This window comes from Anomaloglossus baeobatrachus, chromosome 2 (genome assembly GCF_048569485.1).
Source record: "Anomaloglossus baeobatrachus isolate aAnoBae1 chromosome 2, aAnoBae1.hap1, whole genome shotgun sequence".
Lineage (NCBI taxonomy): Eukaryota > Metazoa > Chordata > Amphibia > Anura > Aromobatidae > Anomaloglossus > Anomaloglossus baeobatrachus.
In genome coordinates, this window is record NC_134354.1 from 672,580,056 (window position 1) to 672,602,018 (window position 21,963).

General features: G+C 41.6%; 1 protein-coding gene across 1 annotated transcript in view; it reads right to left on the reverse strand.

Annotated features, from left to right (window-relative positions):
• LOC142290539 (fidgetin-like) overlaps window positions 1-4,913 on the reverse strand; it is a 174,824-nt gene extending 169,911 nt beyond the window's left edge. Inside the window, exon 1 of the mRNA XM_075334500.1 lies at window positions 4,836-4,913. The gene's annotated coding sequence lies outside the window, so the exon portion shown is untranslated. The remainder of the gene's footprint in view (window positions 1-4,835) is intronic.
• Window positions 4,914-21,963: the final 17,050 nt, after the last annotated feature.

The window sequence follows — 21,963 nt, forward strand, 5'->3', positions numbered from 1 at the left end:
TGTGATTGTAATCTAAATGGTGCATTAATGCAAAAAAGGAGCACCCCTAAATCACGGCTCTCCTTACACACCATTCTATGGCCACATTTAGGGGTAATTAATACAGCCACAATGCCAGGACCTCCTGCGGTTTTACTGAACCAATCTTAGGCCCTCATACAACCCTGTAGTCCTGCTTTAGTTTTGTAGTGCGATGGGGGGTTGTGTGTTTTGGACATAATACAGACCTTTATATACAGATATATTAAAGTTGACCTTATTATGAACCAATCTGTCTACAATGATAGAGTCCAAGAGGCTGACTTAACATTGTAATTTACACTTTCTTTTCTGATTTTCCTTTGTTTTTGCTGTTTATTTTCAATAATTCGTTTATTCCTTTTTTGCACCTTTAATTAAGCTCTGTGCCAGTTTCCTTTTTTTTTGTTACTGTGGCCATGGTTAGCTAATTCTATAAGTTTTCTCCTAATTCATGATCTGCAATTTTTTTTTTTTTTAAGAAGTCGCACTTGTTTTTGTACAAATGTACTCCACCACCCCAAGGTGTAACGTTTGTATTTTTTAAGGATTTTCAAGTATTTTGAAGGATCCTTCAACTTTTAATAAAAAAAAAATCATTTTGATTTTGGTAAAAAAAAATTTATTAAGCATCATTAACTATTCTGATGAATTTGGAGCAAAATCCAACATGGCAGAAAAGAAAGAGAAGAGAAAAAGAAAAGAGGAATCAGGCCCCGAGGTTTCTAATGTGTTAGCACGTTTTATGTCCCAGAAAACATTTTGTGGTATTAGATCTATATGGTGGTGATTAGATAGATAGATAGATAATCACATAGATATGGGAAGATATCGCTAGATGGGCATGTATATCTATCGATTTATCTATGGATATATATATATATATATATAAAATATATATATATATATATATATATATATATATATAGCTGTTAGAAGACTTGTTTACATGTTAATGATGGATCTTCAAAATGTATTCTGCCTAAAAGTCAGAAATGACTATCATTATGTCTAGCTTTGAATCTTTAGCTTTTTTGGCAAAAAAAAAGATAAGATAAAAATAAAAGCCAAAACTGGATTTTTTAATATGCTTTGTTGTGGTATTAGATCTATCTGGGGGTGATTATATAGGTAGATAGATATATTGATGGTTAGATAGGTCTATATATCTATCTATGGATATACAGTATATATATATATATGGATATTAGAAGACTTATTTAGATGGTAATGATGGATTTTCAAAATTTATTCTACCTAAAAGTTAGAAATGACTATCATTATTTTCAGCTTTGAATCTTTAGCTGATTTTGGCAAAAAAGAAAGAGAAGATAAAAAGAAAAGATCAGGCCCTAAAGTTTCTAATGTTTTAGTAAGTTTTATTCCACAGAAAACATTTTGTGGTATTAGATCTATTTGGTGGTGATTAGCAAAATAAATAGATAGATAGATACCGTAGATAATGGATAGCTAGATAGATAGATAAATAATGAATAGATAGATAGATAAATAAATAGATAGATAATAGATACCGTAGATAATGGATAGATAGATAGATAGATAGATAAATAGATAGATAATAGATAGATAGATAGATAATAGATAGATAGATAGATAGATAGATAATGACTTTCAGAGCTCAAATTGTGTCCCCAACTCTCCATAACCCTGATCCCCTCCCACCACACTTACTTTATTTCTCTTGCTTTGGCAATACTAATTGTATTTTGGTCCTGCCAATAAAGCATATTTGAATTTGAATTTAAATAATGGATAGATAGATAGATAATGGATATATAGATAGATAGATAGATAAATAGATAGATGATGGATATATACATAGATAGAGGGATAGATAGATAGATATATAGATAGATAGATAGATAATGGATAGATAGATAGATAGATAGATAGGTCTATCTATCTATCTATGACTATACAGTGTATATATATATGCATATTAAAAGACTTATTTAGATTTTAATGAATGATGAATCTTCAAAATGTATTCTACCTAAAAGTCAGAAATGACTATCATTATTTTCAGCTTTCCATATTTAGCTATTTTGGCAAAAATAAAGACAAGATAAAAAGAAAAGAGGAATTAGGCCCTAAGGTTTCTAATGTTTTAGTAAGTTTCATGCCACATAAAACATTTTTTGATATTAGATCTATCTGGTGGTGATTATAGATATATAGACAGATAGATAGATAGATAGATAGATAGATAGAGGGATAGATAGACAGATAGATAGATAGAGGGATAGCGATAGATAGATAGATAGACAGATAGATAGATAGACAGATAGATAGATAGATAGAGGGATAGATAGACAGATAGATAGATAGATAGAGGGATAGATAGACAGATAGATAGATAGATAGATAGAGGGATAGATACATAGACAGACAGACAGACAGATAGATAGATACCGTGATAGATAGATAGATAGAAAGATAGATAGATAGATAGATATAGAAGTTAGAAGGGTTAGTTAGATGTTGACGGATCTTGAAAACATATTCTACCGAAAAATCAGAAGTTATGTATCATAATTTTCAGCTTTGAATCTTTCGCTTATAATAGGGTTATCCGAAGTAAGAACGTGCTCCAGGTAAAGGGTTGCACCATATTACAAATGGATTTGCACGTATTTCATACATGATCCACCTACTGGAGTTATCTATCTATCTTAGCATGGTTGAAGTTACATGAGTGGAATAGCAGAGAGTTTGTGGAGTACATTCATGCTTTATATACATGGACGGACGACAAGCTGTGCAGTCTCAAGCTGTAATGGAAATGGAAACGATCACATTGAGCGTTTCCCACATCAAATAATCCAGCAGGAGGTGTGGAATCTGCGTAATCTCAGTGACACAGCGCCTCCGAATTCCAACAGGACCTTACTAACAGGAGTTGATATAAATAGATTTTACCATGTGTGCAATAATTGGAGACTTAATATGAAACACAAGATCTCCCAAGGGAATATAAAGATTTCTTCCAGATCCCAACTTGTAATGTGATGAAATGATATTTGTTTTCTTCCCGTAGAAGACCATACTCTACAACATCAACATGGCCAAGCCTGAAACTTTTCCTCGGGATCTATGCAGTTAAAGCCAGCCTAAAAATAGCTATACGTCATATATACCAGTTGCTAATGTTGCGTATTATATACTAAAGCTGTGAATGACATTTTCAGAATGTAAATTAAAAGGATCCGGTTTCTTAATGTTTAATGTTTGTTCTGCAGGATTGTACTATGACGTATGTAAGCAAAGAGTTGAAAAGACACCGCGTGAGCAATCAGTGGCCTCCGCTATGGATATGTGTAGTATATTTAGTTGTAGGCATGGCTGACTTCATACTCATTCATGAGACTGGGTGAGAGAGAATATATACACTGCCCACACATGCCCGAGCCCTATAGCCTGGCCATACATTGGTGGCCATCATTCTATATGTTCCAGAGAATTGAAAGATTTGTCCAGAATTATCCTATACCCTTAACCTTGTTCTAAGGCCACACTCAGATATCGCGGAAATTTGGCCTAAAATGTAACATTTGGCATGTCACCTATTATAGTGTTTACAAATTGAAGTCACATTTTTAGTAAATGAAGAAGAAAATACTGTGACCAAATCCTAACGTGTTGAGGGTCTCACTGATGCCCCTGGGCATTCTTTTACCCCTTTTTATGTTTTATTAATCCAACGATAGACTAATGGACTAATATCTAACGAAGATAGGTATTAAACTATCAGTCCCTTAGTAGATCAGTGACTTAATGCTTATATCCCCCTGATACAATACATATATCTCCCCATGGGATTCTACAGAATTGTATAATATTTACCTTAACAAAATGGTGCAAAATGTATCCTATGAAGAACAGGTTTGCAACATTTTTGACTCAAAATATTGCAAAACAATTAATAGCATTAATAAGTGTAATAATGGAAAATATCTCAGAATTGCAAATGATGCAAAAATATAAATGACGTCTCGCTATTTCCCTGTTTCTTGTAGTGTTTTGATTCCATAACAACTAGTCCCATCCAATGCTGGGGTAGTCACTAGCCTGCAGACACAGCAGAAAGCATTGTCCACGAATGCGCTCAGTACAACTCATACATTAGATAAATGGGAATTACAGTGTAACATGCTGGGCATATAGGGTGGGGAGGACGCAGCACAACAAACATATATATATATATATATAGTGTGTATATAGTGTTCTGCGTATTAGACTGTGTGTACATGTAAAAAGTTAAATATATTGATAACTAGCGCTCACTGTACATTGTACACCATGACGCCACTCCTCTTAACTATTGCCAGCCCCTCATTCACAAAAATCATACATATATGTTCACAGTCCAGCCTACCATATAATTGCAACAAAGTCCGACATTTCCATTGGACACATAATGCAAAGAGGAGGTTTACATGTTCACGTTCTATTCGTAACTATGAAAAATTTGTACGCTGCAGAAACTTTGTATACTCTCATATAGAAAATCAATGTTACATATAGATAAAAAAAAAATCACAGTCGCAACTATAAACAGCGCAGAAACTAATGGCTGGAAATCCAGGCTTTGTTAATTCTGGAAAATTAGAGCTTGCACAATTGCTATCATGCCTATTGACCTCTGGTAGGATTGCATCGCTAGCCCCATTGGCAACAAAAGGTCTGAAAGCAGATCATGCTGATGTAGGACAGCTGCTGCTTCCACATTAAAGCAACAGGGAACATCCAGCCCTGAAAAAGACCATTTATGTGTCCAGATAGAAGCCTCTCCTTACCTCCTGGTTCTGAGAACATGCTGCTTCAAATGTGCTGTTTAGTAATCCACACTGTGCAAAGCCAAGAGGACCAAAGCGAAGCCTTGCGTGGGACTCACCATTCTTACTGTGACAATGTGTGAGAGAGAGGGAGAGTGTGACAGCAGGCTGCTTGGACTGCAATCACTAGGGCATCCCCCTGCCTCCCCTCCCCCTACCACATCCCTCCAGCTTTTGACTTCTTCCAAAACTATATTAGCCAGCAGGGGAGAAAAAGTGACCAATCATGTATTCATTGCTCCTGTCCCCCTACAGTATGGTCCTCTACGCCCTTCTTGGTACCACATGAAATGTAGAATGTATCTGGAGGGTCCAATTGAGACCAAGGCTTAGAGAATGAGTGTTATGAAAGAATGGGAGGGAAGCTAAATCCGCCTCCGAGAGCCTGCACAAGTTGCAGTGGTCAGTTGGGATTTTTTTTTTTTTTAACTATGAGACATCAGAAATAGGGATGATCGAATACCTCAAATATTCGGCTTCACAAATATCTGACGAATAGGTCACCGCTATGCGAATATTCGATGCGCAATGTAAATCTATGGGAAGCCCGAATAGTTGTTATTCGGGTTTCCCATAGACTTACATTGCGCATCGAATATTCGTGAATAGTCGAATAGCGGCGACCTAGTCGGAAAATATTTGTGAAGCCCAATATTAGAGGTATTCGATCATCTCTAATCAGAAACATTAGAAATCAATGTGGGAATCACTGACTACTAAGGGTGTGTGCACACGAGGAGTATTAAGTTGCAGAATTTCCTGCACAATTTGTGCATCTCTTGGCACGAAAAATTGAGCCTTTTTGATGCTTTTTTTCCAATGCGTTTTTTATATATAGAATCATACAATCATAGAATGGTAGAGTTGGAAAGGACCTAAAGGGTCATCGGGTCCAACCTCCTGTGAGTCCTGGTTTTCCTAAATCCTCCCAGCTATATATTTATCCAGTTTCCGCTTGAAGATTTCCATTTCTGGGGTGGAAAAGCGCTGAAAGAATTGCCACGCTGCAGATTTATTTCTGCACCAAATCTGTAAAGGTAAAAATAAGCAACATGCACCAAACTTCAGAATTCCCATTGACTTTGCTGGCATAAGGTTTTGGAAGCAGATTTGTGACAAAACTGCACTAAAAAACACAGTGTATGTGTAGCGCCCCTGAGACACTCAGGGCACTACAGGGAACTGCATCCTCACGGGGATGCAGGACCTACCCCCTGGGACCTGGAACACCAGTGCCAGAATCACCCACACACACCAAAATCCTAGTTACCACTCCACACCAGGGGGGCACTGTCTAGTCAGACAAGGGGAAGGGCCACCTAGAGGGAGGAGCCAGACCAGAGGGACTAGACAACCTGGTGGAAGGGGACAAGGTAGAACAGTTGTGCATAGTGAAGTGCATAGATGTGCCTAGAGCTGGGTCGTGTAAAATCATGACCCAGGGGCACAGGAGAGTGGTCGCCAAGACAGGTACACCCGAGTACCGCTGGGACCAGAGCACGCACGGGACACAGGGCCCTAGTTCAGACGACAATTTCAGACGGCCTGGTAAATACCTGCACAGTGAGGGGACCTGCATGGACCTCACTGACCCACAAATCCAGTGGCATCAGCAGTACAGCAAGAATCAGGGTTCGGACACATACCTCCCTACAGGGTCCACACTGCCCGCCGTATGGACAAGGAGACTGCTACAAAAAGGGACAGTCGGGTCCCAAAAGCGCAACACTATGGGGACCCAACCACATTGAGAGTGCCGGTGACAGAGCAACCGAATCATTAACTGGTACTGGAAATACAGGGACCTGAACCAGCCGTTCAAGGGCCCACAAGTGAGTAGAGACTGTTAATTACAGCCCCGGTGTGGTCTCCCTTAAGGCCCCGTTACAATGTATCTAACGATATATCGCCAGGGTCACAGAGTCCGTGCCGCACATCCGGCATCATTAGCAACATCGTTGCGTGTGACACCAACGAACGTCCATTAACGATCAAAAATACTCAACTTATTGTTGATCGTTGACACGTTGTTCATTTTCTAAAAATCGTTGATTGTTGCAGGACGGAGGTTGTTCGTCGTTCCCGAGGCAGCACACATCGCTACGTGTGACACCCCGGGAACGACGAACTACAGCTTACCTGCGGCCGCTGGCAATGAGGAAAGAAGGAGGTGGGCGGGATGTTACAGCCGCTCATCTCTGCCCCTCCACTTCTATTGGGTGGCCGCTTAGTGATGGCGCTGTGATGACACACGAACCGCCCCTTTAGAAAGGAGGCGGTTCGCCGGCAACAGTGACGTCGCTAGGCAGGTAAGTCCGTGTGACAGCTCCTAACGATTTTGTCCGCCAGGGGCAGCGATTTTCCCGTGACGCACAAACGACGGGGGCGGGTGCTTTCACCAGCGATATTGCTAGCAATATCGCTGCGTGTAAAGCCCCCTTTATTCCGGTACGTTCATCATACAGCTCCTTGGGCTCAGCCCTACCTGCGGAGGGCCTACCACCTCAGCTGCCATTACCACCAGCCCTAGGAGTAACCAATCTAGCAGCGGCGGTTCCCCCATATTAACCGCAACTCGCAGGTGGCGTCACACAAATGACTTTATTCTCCCCTGTAAATACTCCCCAATAAAAATCACCCAGGGCACGGGATCGGGAAACGGCCACCACCAAAGTGACATTCCCCAAGTGCAAACCGCCTGGTACCGAGTACCCCATTCCCTGGGCGACACATATGCACACAGCCTAAAGCACTAGTTAAATTCAGAGCACATTATTGGCAGCGTACTACAACTTTGAGGAGGAGTTGAGTAAAATAAGCCCATACAAGGTTCAGATATTTATGCAATTGCTAAGTATAGATGTAAACCTATAGTAGTAATCAAGAATATGAAGGCCAAATATCAAGATATGTAATTTATTAAATATTACAAATTAAATACAAAACAGGCATTGCAGTTGTATATCAACACAATATATAGAGGGGAGAAAAGAGAAGGAAAAGGGAAAACTCCTTTGGCATAGTGGACTAGCACCTCACATGAGATCATGATAATATTAAAGTGTATAGAAATAACAAATGAACATATTGAAACATGGCGAAATACATATAAAGTGCTTAGTACATATGTGCATCCATTGTAATAACAGTCCAAGTATATGCCGTGTTATGAGTAATATAGAAGTGTCCCAATATGTCTTTTTAACTAGAATTTACTAGTAGGGCGACCATCCCATCATAAAGAAAACCGCAGCGGAGAGAGAGGATTGCAGACACAGGCTATTTCTCTGATGACAGATTTGCAGGGCAAGAGAAGGGAATTTATCACCCCCACAGCCCTGGGAGCCACTGATCTGTTTCTTTTCTAGTTGTAATGGAATCAATGATTTATAAAAAAGGGTATATATATACTGTATTTATGGAATTGCTATATATATATATATATATATATATATATATATATATATGTATAGCAATTCCCTTATATATATATATATATATATATATATATATATATATATATATATATTAGGGAATTGCTTTGGTAAATCCACATAATTTCTGGACAAACTTCTCCCATGTTGTTTTATGTCCTGAAGAAGAAGCCTCAGGCTTTGAAACGCATATGATAGGTACAGATCAAAGAAAGGATTAAGCACTGTGCTGCCATTGAAGAAAATGCAAGACCAAATAGGAATCGTGATCTTCATTCGTCTATGCGTTTCAGAGGTTATTCTCCTTCTTCAGGACCAAAAATCATATTTTTGATGTTTCCAGGACCTTGAAACGCGTGGTCATAATAAACTACTTTATTCACCCATCCTGATCTCCCCCATTGGATTTAACTCTTTCCTTCCTGGTATACGAACGACTCCCACGGCAGAGCTAACAAAATTTGACCCCACTCTTGTTCCCTGAAGTTCTGCATGATAGCTGTCAAACTACTTGTACACAATTGTGTGGTAACCACACACAAAAAAAAGTGGAAATGGAACATGAATGATATAGGTGGTTGGAAAAGCGAACCATTCCTATATGTTGTGTGAGCCAAAGCCAAGTATAAGAGGGATGAGTTGGACGAGATTGTATCCCATGGAAGGAGTATAATCACTAAGTCTCATCCTTGTGTAACTGATGGCCTCCTTGGGACCGTCTGCACTATGTGATCGATCACAGGGCCCAGTGGTTGGGGTTGCTAAGCACTGACTATATAGGTCTATAACATGCCTCCCATTCTTAGGTGTATTAATTGCTTATACAAAACTCATTGCCTTTTTAAACTGTGCTTTAAATGCAAAACCCCAACTAAAATTGTTCCCCTATTTGAAGTCCATTGTCTATACACAATTTTAGAAATATTTTAGTCCATGGCAATGCAGACGTCAGCTAATCAGATACTATCATCACATAATAGTAAAACGTACGACCAGAAAAAAAATAAAAAAATAATAATAATACAACTATGTCACTGATGAAATAATAAATATTTTCAAACTCGAGAAGTATAATGCAGATCTATGGAATTCAGACACAAATGAAGCTAATTATTTTAATGATTGCACCTATTGGATTAGGAATATTTTATTTTGAGATTGTTAGCTCAGTGGTGATCTATACGTAGACTGATCCAAAACAGATGATTGCAACCAAAACGACTGTCCGGATGTCATTTACCAATGGATGATTACCGTATTTTAGTATCTTCATATGGCACTGGAGCCTTAGGGGAACTTTGCACACTACGACATAGCAAGTCGATGCTTTTGATGCTGAGCGCGATAGTCCCCGCCCCCATCGCAGCTGCGATCTCTTGTGATAGCTGCCGTAGCGAACATTATCGCTATGGCAGCTTTACATGCACTTACCAGCCATGCGACGTCGCTCTGGCCGGCAACCCGCCTCCTTACTAAGGGGGCGGGTCGTGCGGCGTCCCAGCGACGTCACACGGCAGGCGGCCAATAGAAGCGGAGGGGCAGAGATGAGCGGGACGTAAACATCCCGCCCACCTCCTTCCTTCCGTATAGCTGGCGTGAGCCGCAGGACGCAGGTAGGAGATGTTCCTCGCTCCTGCGGCTTCACACACAGCGATGTGTGCTGCCGCAGGAACGAGGAACAACATAGTAACATCGGTCATTTCCAAATCATGGAAATGACCGACCCTACACCGGTGATACGATTACGACGCTTTTGCGCTCGTTAATCGTATCAAAAAGGCTTTACACACTACGATAACGCCTGCGACGCCGGATGTGCGTCACTTTCAATTTGACCTCACCGACATCGCACCTGCGATGTCGTAGTGTGCAAAGTGCCCCTTACAGCGCTGGGGTCTTATAATATAATCCCACCATGGACAATATCATCTGTAAGGAGTTTACATTTTCTCCCCTGTTTTAAAATTTGGAAGAAAATAGTGTAATTGTGTTCATTACTAAAGTAAAAAAAAATGATCCCCCATTTCTATATATTTAAGGTAGTGAGTCTACTAATGAGTGGAGCTGAGGACAGGTGTGATTTTAATATTGCCTGTAATTTTGGCCATTGTTGGATGGCGCTGTTATTGCCTTCATGGATGGAGGCACATGAAACACATTGTTCGGCTCTCCAGCATTAGCAGGATCCTAATGTATTCTGCCTATTCAGGAATCCAGTGGACAGTCCCCCTGCAGCTACTTTCCAAAACTGGACATGTTTTGTTAGGAGGGGCTGGGCTGGTAGCCGGATGAAATAGCATTGGAGGAGGGGTGGCAGCAAGAGGCAAAGCTGCAAAAATCAGAGTAACCTTACACCACTGTCCAGGAGCTGCCTTATGCTGTAGGCAAAATGAGCTCCTTGGCTTTCTAATTTGGTTACCAACAGGGCCCTACCACTCAATGATGCCTCTGAGAATTGAGGGACAATAGGCCAAATTGAGGTGCTGTTTTAGGAAAGAGCATTATAGGAGGAACACTTAACCATTTGGAGCGGTAGTTAAACCAGACTGCGTGTGATACTAACGTTTTCTAATCAGTAATGAAATGCCCAGATTTCATGTTATATAAATGCTTCATATAAATATGTATTCAACACATTATTAAATTACACAATATAAAAATAAATAATACAATAATTATATGACACAATATTAAAAGGAACCTGTCAGGTGCAATATGCACTGAGAACCACGAGCAGTTCTGGGTGTATATTGCTAATCCCGGCATAACTGTCCCTGTATACACTAGCATAGATAAAGGGATATTTAGGAAAAAGTATTTATAAAGATCCTTTATGATATGCTAATGAGTGAGGAGACTAGTCTCAAGGGCGTTAGTTCCTGCACTCATTCCCCCCCTCTTAGAGCATGAAAACAGGGGTGTCCTAACATGCTATTCAATGCCAATTGCCTAGCGTCATCATCGGCAGTGATGCGTGTACCTGTGTCCATTGCACTGGCTCAGAATGCCGGGCTTAAGGCCACTTTACTCACAGCGACATCGCTAGCGATGTCACTGCTGATCGCACCCGCCCCCGTCGTTTGTGCATCACGGGCAAATCGCTGCCCGTGGCGCACTATATCGTTAGTCCCCGTCACACTACTTACCTGCCTAGCAACGTCGCTGTGGCCGGCAAACGGCCTCCTTTCTAAGGGGGCGGTTTGTGCGGCGTCACAGCGACGTCACACAGCATCCGTCCAATAGAAGCGGAAGGGCGGAGAGCAGCCGAAAGAAAGTGACGCCCATGTCGTTGCCAGAGGACGCAGGTAAGGTGTTGAGCCTTGTTCCTGGGGTGTCACACGTAGCGATGTGTGCTGCCTCAAGAACGACGAACAACCGGCGTCCAGCACCATCAGCGATATTTGGGATTAGAACGAAGTGTCAACGATCAACGATAAGGTGAGTATTTTTGATCGTTAGCAGTCGTTCGTATGTTTCACACGCAACGACGTCGCAAACGAGGCCGGATGTGCGTCATGAATTCCGTGACCCCCAACGTCATCTCGTTAGCGATGTCGTTGCATGTAAAGCTGCCTTTAAGGTCAGTACGCATGATCAGAAATCCTCTGCACTTCAGGTCATGCTCACTAGACTTCTCTGAAGCCGGGATGCATACAACCGGATTCATAGTGCACATGACCGGAAGTGCGGTAACTTCTGATCATGCACACTGCTTGGCGTCTGAAGCAGTGACAATGGACATAGGTAAGCACATCATCGCTGATGACGTTGGGCAATGAATAGCATCTTAGCACGCTCCTGTGGGTTTGCTTACATGCTAAGAGGGCAGAAAGAGATCAGGAACTAATGACCTTGCGATTAGTCCCTGCGCTCATTAGCATATCATAAAGGATCGTTAGGAATATTTTCTCTTTATCTTTGCTACTAGATGCAGGAACAGTTAGGAAGGGATTAGCAATATGCACCCAGAACTGCTCGTGGTTCTGGGTGCATATTGCACTGGACAGGTTCCCTTTAAATAATATAGAAATTAAAATGCAAAATGTGAAAGAAGAGGTAGGCCACTACCTTAACATTGATGGTCTATCCTCAGGTCAGGTCATCAGTGTCTGATCGGCCAGGGTCCGACACCCTGCACCCCTGCTGATCAGCTCCTCACGGTGCTGGTGGCGGGAGCAGGAGGCCGGAAATGCTCAGTTGTGGAGCTGTTCCATCAACTGATAGTGTGTCGCCCAGGGTTATGGGGTACTCGGTCCCGGGTGGCGTATAACTGGGAAATGTCACTTTGGTGGCCGTTGCCTGGTTCCGTACCCTGGATGCTTTTTAAAAGGGGGCAATATTTACAGGGGATTTGAATAATGTTCACACGTGACGCTACTTGTGGTGTTGCGGCTATGAGGATGGAGCCGCCGCTGCACAGTTTTCACTACTGAGTCTGGTGTTAATGGCAGCCTGGATGTTAGGCCCTCCACAAGCAGGGCCAGGCCCCAGAGGATAGGTGATGCAGATGGGTGTTGAAAGAAGGTAGGCCACACAAGGAGTTTCAGTGTAACTGGTTATTTTACTCACTGCAAGCTGGTACTGGCCACCTGAGGCCGGGTGGTCTCAACTGCAGGTCCCCTTTGTCCCAGTGCCAGTTTAGTGACCTGGTGGCTTCTTTCCCCTGCACCTGTCTTTGGTTGGTTGGTCCCCGTGGCTTGGAGCAGCTTGGTTGTCTGTTACAGCAGTTCGTATGACGGTAGCGTGAACCTTGTGGGGTTGGAGTCTCTGGTCCTGTCCCTGGTTCTCCTGTTGCTCCTGTGTCCCGAACTTCAAGGTCAGTGAGGTTCTTGATCGTCCCCTCACTGTGCAGATTTTATCAAGTCTGCCTGCAGCGTTTGCCTGACCTAGGATTCTGTACCCCGTTGGTGCATAGTTCTGGGAGTACTCCACCATACTCCACCGGCAACTAACCACCTGGGCCCTCAGATCACTGTTGCACTTTTGACAGTCCTTTCTCTCTCTCTGTCACCGACAAACAAACTCACAGTCTCTCTGTCCACTGTCTACCCCTCCCACTTGGTCATCTAGTGGACTGGATTGGCTCCACCTCTGGGAGATTTTGGGGAAAACAGGGATTATCTGGAGTGTTTGGTTGTTACCGGCACTGGTCTCCTGAGTCCCTAGGGGGTAGGCTCTGCATCCTGGTGGGGATGCAGTACCTTGTAGCTCCCTGATGGCATCAGGGGTGCTATAATAGCATCCGCAGCCGGGTACTGCACATCTGTCTAGTATTGACTTGAATGGGAAGCAGATGTGCCCTACCTGGCCACAATCAGTTGACGGGGCAGCTCCGGAACTGAGCATTTCTGGGTCCCTGCTACAGCCGCCGAGACCAAGAACAGCTGATTAGTGGAGGTGCGGGGTGTGTCGGACCCCGGCCAGTCAGACATTGATGATCTATCCTAAGGATAGGCTATCAATGTTAAAGCAATAGACAACTTCTATAAGCATTCCCTAGATATACTAATTCACCTCCTTAAAAATACATATACATTAAAATAAAATGTGATATTTGATACGTATTGAAAGAATCAATGCAAAATGCGTGTAGGTGAATGTATTCCATGTTCACAGATTGCAGCTCGCCAGCAGGGCCCTCGCTCCTGTAGTTTGAGTTGTTGAATAATGTTTTGCTGTGTAATGTCTTATACAGGTTGTACGTGTCCTCTCTGATTTGTCATGTGCTGCAGAATATCTGGGCGCTATAGATATAAAATTATTATTATTCACATGGATGAAAACAAAGACCTTACTGCAGCTAAAATCTCCAAGGTTAGTGCATGAGGATGTACAAGAAAATGAGGACTAGTCTAGTAAAGAGTTTTTGCACAGAGATATCACTTTTCTCTGTATCCCTTTTCCTCTTTGAATAATTAAAAACTGAAATAATGACTAAGGTGCTAATGTATTTTGGCTACTAGTTAAGCGCTGCTTAAGGTGCTAGTCTTGGTTTAGAAAGACAAAATCTGGTGACAGGCTCCCTTTAATAATCATGAATAAATTGAGATTTTTATTACTATGGTTCTGGAATTAAACTTTTTTTACTTGCCTCTTATGAAACTCGAGGACACCAACCATGAAGATCCGGGCTCCTGCATTTGTTGATGATGGACATCACTTGGCGAGATGATACGCCTTTGGATTTGGCGGTGAGCTGATACAACATTTTCTTCTTTCATTGTAAGAATACAGCACATGCGGAAAATTATTCATTAATGTCAGAAAGACTCACAAATCAATAATTCCAATGGGGAACATTGGTTTTTCACTGGATTTTCTCGTTAATTAAAAAGATAATTAACCCAAACCCACCCACACAACTATCACATTGTTTCTCTAAATTAAACATTTACAATAACTGCTAACTCATGTTTGATGGTTAGATGAAACCCGTAGTTTTTTTTGTTATACCAGTAGAATATATCCTATAGAAATGGTTCTAACAAATAATTCATAGTAACAATATGGGACCTGTACAACACAATACAAATGTAATATTACATCAGTTTATATTGGTGGTATGTAAACGATATAAACCCATAGATGAGATGTGAACACACAATAGCGTAATAAAAAATTACTGGAATTAAACTCTTTTCTCTTTGCGCTAACCTGACCTGTCAGTCGTTACATTGTATATGTAAAAAGATATCAAAATAGTATACAAATCTGTTATGAATTGTGAATGAGGTTACAATGGCGCGTACATCAGGGAGAATTATGGATGAGGGTCCAGTATAGGAATTCTTAAAGTGACCAATAGAGAAATACAAGGTATGATACAGAATTGCATTCTGTACAATGCACTAACATAATAGTATCAGTGTTTTCCCTGCAGGCAGGTGAGATCTGCCGCTACATCCCGGACATTGGGGGGCAAATCAACTTCTTATTGGCTTCTCTGTAGCTTCTCGAAAACTACAGACTGCTTTCTAATGGTCTATTAGGATAGGAGCACACTGCATTTGCCAATTACCTTTAACAGGATTGTTTGAAATGGTTCTTTTGAACATATGCCACAGACTGCGTCCTTATTAGCTCCCATTAACAAGAACCTTACTCCATATGGTGCTATATACAGATATTGAAAAGTGTATCATTTTCAATACACCATGATCTTTATGTAGAATACTATGCAAAAGTTTTTGGCAAGTGTGGAAAAATTGCTGCAAAGCAAGAATACTTTAAAAAACAAATCTGTTAATAGTTTACTATATTTTGTGGATTATAAAACGCACCAAATTATAAAATGCACCCCAAATTTAGAAGAAGAAGATAGGATTTTTTTTAAAAAGTTTTTTTTAAAAAACTTGTCACCAGATTTGGTGACTATAAGCTGCGGCCACCGCCAGTAAGCTCTTATATACAACATTCCAGAATACTGCATATAAGAGCCCAGGCCGCTGTGTAGAGCGTAAAAACACATTATAATGCTCACATAAGGGGCGGTCTGGTCCGATGGGTGTCGCTGCTCTCCGGTTCAACGCCTCCTCTCTGCAGCATTCGCCGTCTTCCTTCTTCTGAGACCTGTGTGCATGATGCGTCTACATCATGCACAATAGCCGGCATTGAAGTCCTGCGCAGACACATTTTAATCTTCCCTACTCAGAGCAGATCAAAGTATTGTAGTGCGCATGCGCGGACAGTCTTTAACCTTTCCTTGTGCCTGCACAATTACAGTACATTGATCAGCCCTCTACAGGGCAGATCTAAGTGTGCATTCACAGGACCACAATGTCAGATTGTGTAGATGATGTAGACGCGTTATCCACACTGGGCTGAGAAGAAGGAAGACAAAGATCATAGCAGAGAGGAGGCGCCAGACCGGAGAGAGGAGGTGCCGGACCGGAGAGCAGCGACACCCATCAGACCGGACACCCCCTAGGTGAGTATTATAAAACTGTTTTTTACAGTGCGGCCTGAGGTCTTATATACAGTATTATGGAATTCTGTATATAAGAGCTGAGTGGTAGCTGCAGTTTATAACCACCAAATCTGGTGACAGGTTCTCTTTAATATTAAAAAAGGAGTCTGTCTTAAAATCCGAGTCTGTTTTATAATCTGGATATATCTTGGGGGGGGGGGGGCGGTGGAGCAAGGTCCCATCAGAAAGAAGTCGACTGCAGCACAGCATGCTGCGCTAGCTTCACACTAATTTTCCCGAAGTCTATTGCGTCAGAAGCGGTATACGCGCACATTGAGATCTTGGCTCTTTGAAATATTAATCTGCGCATGGGATGCCACCGAAGCCATTATCCTGGAGCCCATCTTGTCCACTGACAAGAGATCAATGGCGCCCGTATCATGCCGCCGCAACACAGCCTGGAGATAGCAGCATTCCGTGCCATCGCCGACTTCTTTTATCTGCAATCCCACTCCACTGCGCCCCCAGTAAGCTATATCTGGATTAAAAGATGCGCCCCTTTTTTCCTCCCAATTTTGAGGGGGGAGGGGCGTCTTATAATCCGAAAAATACGGTATTTTTTTCATCAATTTTCAAAATGCAAATTGACTGAACAAAAGAAAATTCCAAATAAAATGAATATTTGGTGGGACCAGTCTGTGCGTTCTGAACATCATCAAAGCATTAATTGTTCTAAGCACACTTGTACAACACTTTTTAAGGAGCTCAGCAAAGAGGCTGAACCAAAAATATTGGAGAACCAACCACAGATCTGTGGATGTCACTTGTGCAAATCCTTCTGTTTCTTCATATAATTCTAGATTCAATGGTGTTGAGATCAGAGCTCTGTGTGGGCCATTTCATCACTTCCAGGAGTCCAGTCTTGATGAATCAGTCTCTATAGATGCCACAACAATTGAGATCAATCAGAAGAAACTGTAACAGTAAGATATATCGCTTTTTTGATCTTTGTCAGGTGAATAGAGGTCTACGGCTAGGTGTGTCTGGAGAGCTCTTGTGTATGTGCTGAACATGCTAAATCAACATGGTTTCTGAATGTTGTCACCTTTCAGTTGGAGTAACCAAGTCATTTGGTGAAGGGTGTGTGTTAATAACCTAGACATGGATCTTGTTGTTCAGCGTTCAGGCTGTATAACAGGATTGTCCAGTCTAGACCAAACACTAATATAGATACAATTCTCTCTCACAAATTCCACAGCTTAATAAGGATTCTTAGCCTTTGGCTTTTTGTAGAAAAAAATAAATATAGTTAAATACATTTTAAGAGGATGTCTTAGTATTTTTTTCCCTAAACCCTAAAATACTTACGGTTCCCCATCTTCCCTATTTTCCAGAGCTGCTCCAATCCTCTACTAGCCCACCTGACCTGAATACAGATTAGCCGTCTCAAGCAGGAGTCTATTTCTGGAGAAGAAAATGCTTTCTCAATGTAATTTTATGGAGCCTTATTTTGATTCTCATAGACTTTCTTTGGAAAAGATTTACTGCGTCACACAGTTAGAGCGATTATGTGAACCAGAAGAGGACTGCAATGGCACTGGCTACAGAGGAAGGTGGCGATTTTGGTATTTTAACCCTTTTATGACCAAGGATGTACTGGTATGTCTTTGGTCTCCTCCCTTTGGTTACCGTGGGCTCCGGTGGCGAGTCCGCGGTATTCCCCGTACATGTCTGCTGATCTGATCAGCAGGCATGTGTGGCTAATAGGTGCAAATGGATTTGAGATCTTCCCACACCTGTTAAGGCCTTAGATCGCGCTGTCAAATACAGACAGCCCAATTTAAATGGCTGTGGCAGGGATCGCGACATTCTCTGCTGCTATTGGCTGTCCCGTGACGTGATCATGGGGCGCCAAAGTATTGTCATGGTAGCGCGGGGTCAGTTCATAACCCCTGATGCTGCTATGACTCCCTTCCTGTGTGAGCCGACAGAGAGCCAGCCCTCACAGGAGATGAACATTTCTTCTGATCAGAGCGATGTCGCTCTGATCAGCAGAAATACACAGGTGATCGGATTGGGGTTAATACACTTGCCCTACATCACATATATAATTTGGAGGGTTTAGGCAAAACAAATTTACTGAGAGGTCTTTAACATAAATGTGGTAAATAGGTAAAAATTTCATTTTATAACGTTTCTTTACCATATACAGTACAGTGCAAAAGTTTTAGGCAGGTGTGTAAACAAATTTTTCAAAATACGAATACTTTAAAAAATAGAAGTGTTAATATTTTATTTTTATCAATTAACAAAATTCAAGAGTGTGAACAAAAGAGAAATCTAAATAAAATCAACATTTGGTGTGACCTCTCTGCCTTGAAAATATCATCAAAGCATCAATTCTACAGTAGGTGGACTTGCATGCAGTTTTTTAAGGAACTTGGCAGAGAGGTTGTTCTCAACTTTTTGGAAAACTAATCATATATCTTTTGAGCTGATGGACCTGCTGAACATCTGATTTTGAAGAGAAATAAGCATGATGTGTTTTTATCTGCTGCATCTTGGTTGACCACTATGATCCTCAACATTGCCGATTTCTTGGTGTACTTGTATACAGATACATGTAAATCATGCAATACCATCAAGGAGACATGATTTGCTCCACATTTGCTCTGCAGCAGGACAACGGCCCCAAATATAAAGTCAACACCATTAACAATTATCTAGAGCATTCGAAAAACAAGGAGTCCTGGAAGTGATGATATATGCTCCCCTCGGAGCTCTGGTCTCAATAGAATTGAAATTGTGTGAGATTATGTGAAGACAGAAGGATGTGTACAAGTCTACACCCACAGAAGATCTGTGGTTATTTCAACAAGATGTTTGGTACAACTTCTTTGCTGAGTTCCTTAAAAAACTTTGTACAAGTGTACTGAGAAAAATTGATGCTATGATGCTGTTTTAAAGCCAAAGGGTGTTCACACCAAATATTAATTTTATTTTTATTTCTCTTATGTTACCTCATTAAGCATTTTGGTAATTAATAAAAGTAAACTAGTAACTCTTATTTTTAAAAGTATTCTTCCTTTCCAACACTTTTTTCACACTATACCTAATATAGAGATATGATATAACATACCGTATTTTTCGGTTTATAAGATGCACGGGATTATAAGACGCACCCTAAATTTAGAGGAAAAAAAGGGTGAAGAAAAGGGGTTTGTTTTTAGGGTTGATCAAATACCCTATTATTCGTTTTGACGGATATCCGACGAATACCTCGCAGCTATTCGAGTATTCGCAAATATCCGACCCCCAATGCAAGTCTATGGGAAACCAGAATAATTTCATGTTGGACCCGTCGGTGACCTGTGGTGACTGAGGAAAAGGCTGAAATGGATGGGAAAAGGCGTAAACAGTATAGGCACAGCCTGTAGAACGTGCCTCATTGCATTTCTGCCCCTCCCGATTTATCCAAGGTGTCAGGACGCACACTAACGCGCCGCCCCCATTCACCCTCTTCCTCTGATTTCTGTCGCATGTGCCATGACACATGTGACAGAAAACTACTTCCCGGGTACAGCTAAGTTACCCCCCATATTCCCCCCGGTGTCTCCCGTTGTTCCCCCGCTGTTTATACCTTTTGCAGCGCTGATCCCCCGCATCCCTCCACCTTCACAATGAACGCTGGGCGCATGTGCAGAGCGCGGCTGTCAGACTCAGCTCAGCTTCCTGTGTTCCCTGAGAACGGCTGTGAAGCTGTGCTGGTTGCACGCACTCTGCTGCTGTGACCCGGGGATGATAGGTGCAGATTCTTTGCATCCACACTCCTCACATGGAGGGTCTGCACTCCTAGAAAATAGGGAACATGTTCCCTGAGCATGCCCCCCCATATTCTAGAAGGTCCAGAGTCATCGTGGGACTTCCAAAATGGATTACAGGAGTTTTTTTTTTCTTTACAATAAATTGGTGAAAGGGGGAATGTTTTGGGGGAGTGTTTTTTCAAATAATTTTTTTTGTCGTCTATTTTTTTTCTACTTTTATTACTGACAGTTGGTGATGTCGGGTATCTGATAGACGCCATGACATCACCAACTACTGGGCTTGATGTCAGGTGACATTACACATCTGGTATCAACCCCATTTATTACCCCGTTTGCCACCGCACCAGGGCACGGGATGAGCTGGGTGGATGCGCCACTTCTGGGGCGGCTGCTGCCTGATATTTTTAGGCTGGGAAGGGCCAATAACTATGGACCTTCCCACCCTGAGAATACCACACCCCAGCTGTCCACATTACCTTGGCTGGTGAACCAATTTGGGGGGAACCCCATTTTTTTTTTATTATTTATTTATAAATAATTATAAAAAAGAGCCTGGGGGCCCTCCAATTTGGATACCCAACCAAGGTAAAGCTGCCAGCTGCTTTACCCTAGCTGGCTATCAAAAATGGGGGGAGCCAACGGCGCTTTTTTTTTTTTAATTATTTATTTTTTTGGCTAAATACAAGGCTAGGCACCCTTTAGTGCCACATGAAAGTCACTAAAGAGTGCCAGCTTAGAATATGCAGGGAGGTGGGACATTATATATGTGTTTGACATCGGTCTGCATGTCTATCTATCCATCTATCCTTTTTTATCTATCTCTCTATCTATCTATCCATCTATTTATGTATCCCTCTATCTATCTCTCTATCCCTCTATATATCTATTATCTAGCTATCTATCTATCCCTCTATCTATCCATTATCTATCTATCTATCCCACTATCTATCTATCTAGCACTCTATCTATCTATCCCTCTATCTATCCATTATCTATCTATCTATCTATCTATCCCTCTATCTATCTATCCATCTATCTATCCCTCTATCTATCTATCCATCTATCTATCTATTCATCCCTCTATCTATCTATCTATCTATCTATCTATCTATCTATCTATCTATCTATCCCTCCATTTATCTATCTATCCATCCATCCATCCATCTATCCCTCTATCTATCCTTCTATCTATCTATCCCTCTATCTATCTATCCGGATTCGGCGCCGGATCCGTTTTAACCCCATTTATTTGTATTAGCGCCAGATTGTGCCTGATGGCCTTGCGTTGCATCCGGCTTTTGCCGGATCTCTCATAATTGGTTAATGTGGCGGCTGGATGGAACGTCTCTTGTAACGTTTTTTGTCTCTGACAAAAATGTCTCTGACAAAAAACCGCGTGGCGCCGGATCTGGCGCGATACCGCATGATTTACAATGGAAGCCTATGGACGCCGGATCCGGCGTAATGCGGCAAAAAACGGATTTTGTAAACTGAGCATGCTTTAATTTATTTAAAAAACGGATCCAGCAAAAAAAACGGACGAAACGCATGCAAAAATTGATGCAACGGATGGGGTTTTTTTACGGATCAGGCATACCAGATCCATAAAAAAAAAGGATCATGCACATCCGTTTTTGCATATTCTGCGCCGGATCCGTTGCCTCAGGCACACGCCGGATTGTGCCTGATGCCAAAAAACTGAAGTGTGAAAGTAGCCTAATCTGCTTCTGGTTTCTCTACTGCAATACAGAGGTCAAGATTACCAAATCTTCTTATGTTTTTCATTACAGGCAGTGAGTGGCTCAATGGGTAGAGCTGGTGCCTGTGGACAATTAGTTTATGAGTTCGAGTCATGGCTGTCCTGGTAAAGAATTTAATTTATTTATAATTATTATTTATTTATAATTATAATTTCATTTAATTAT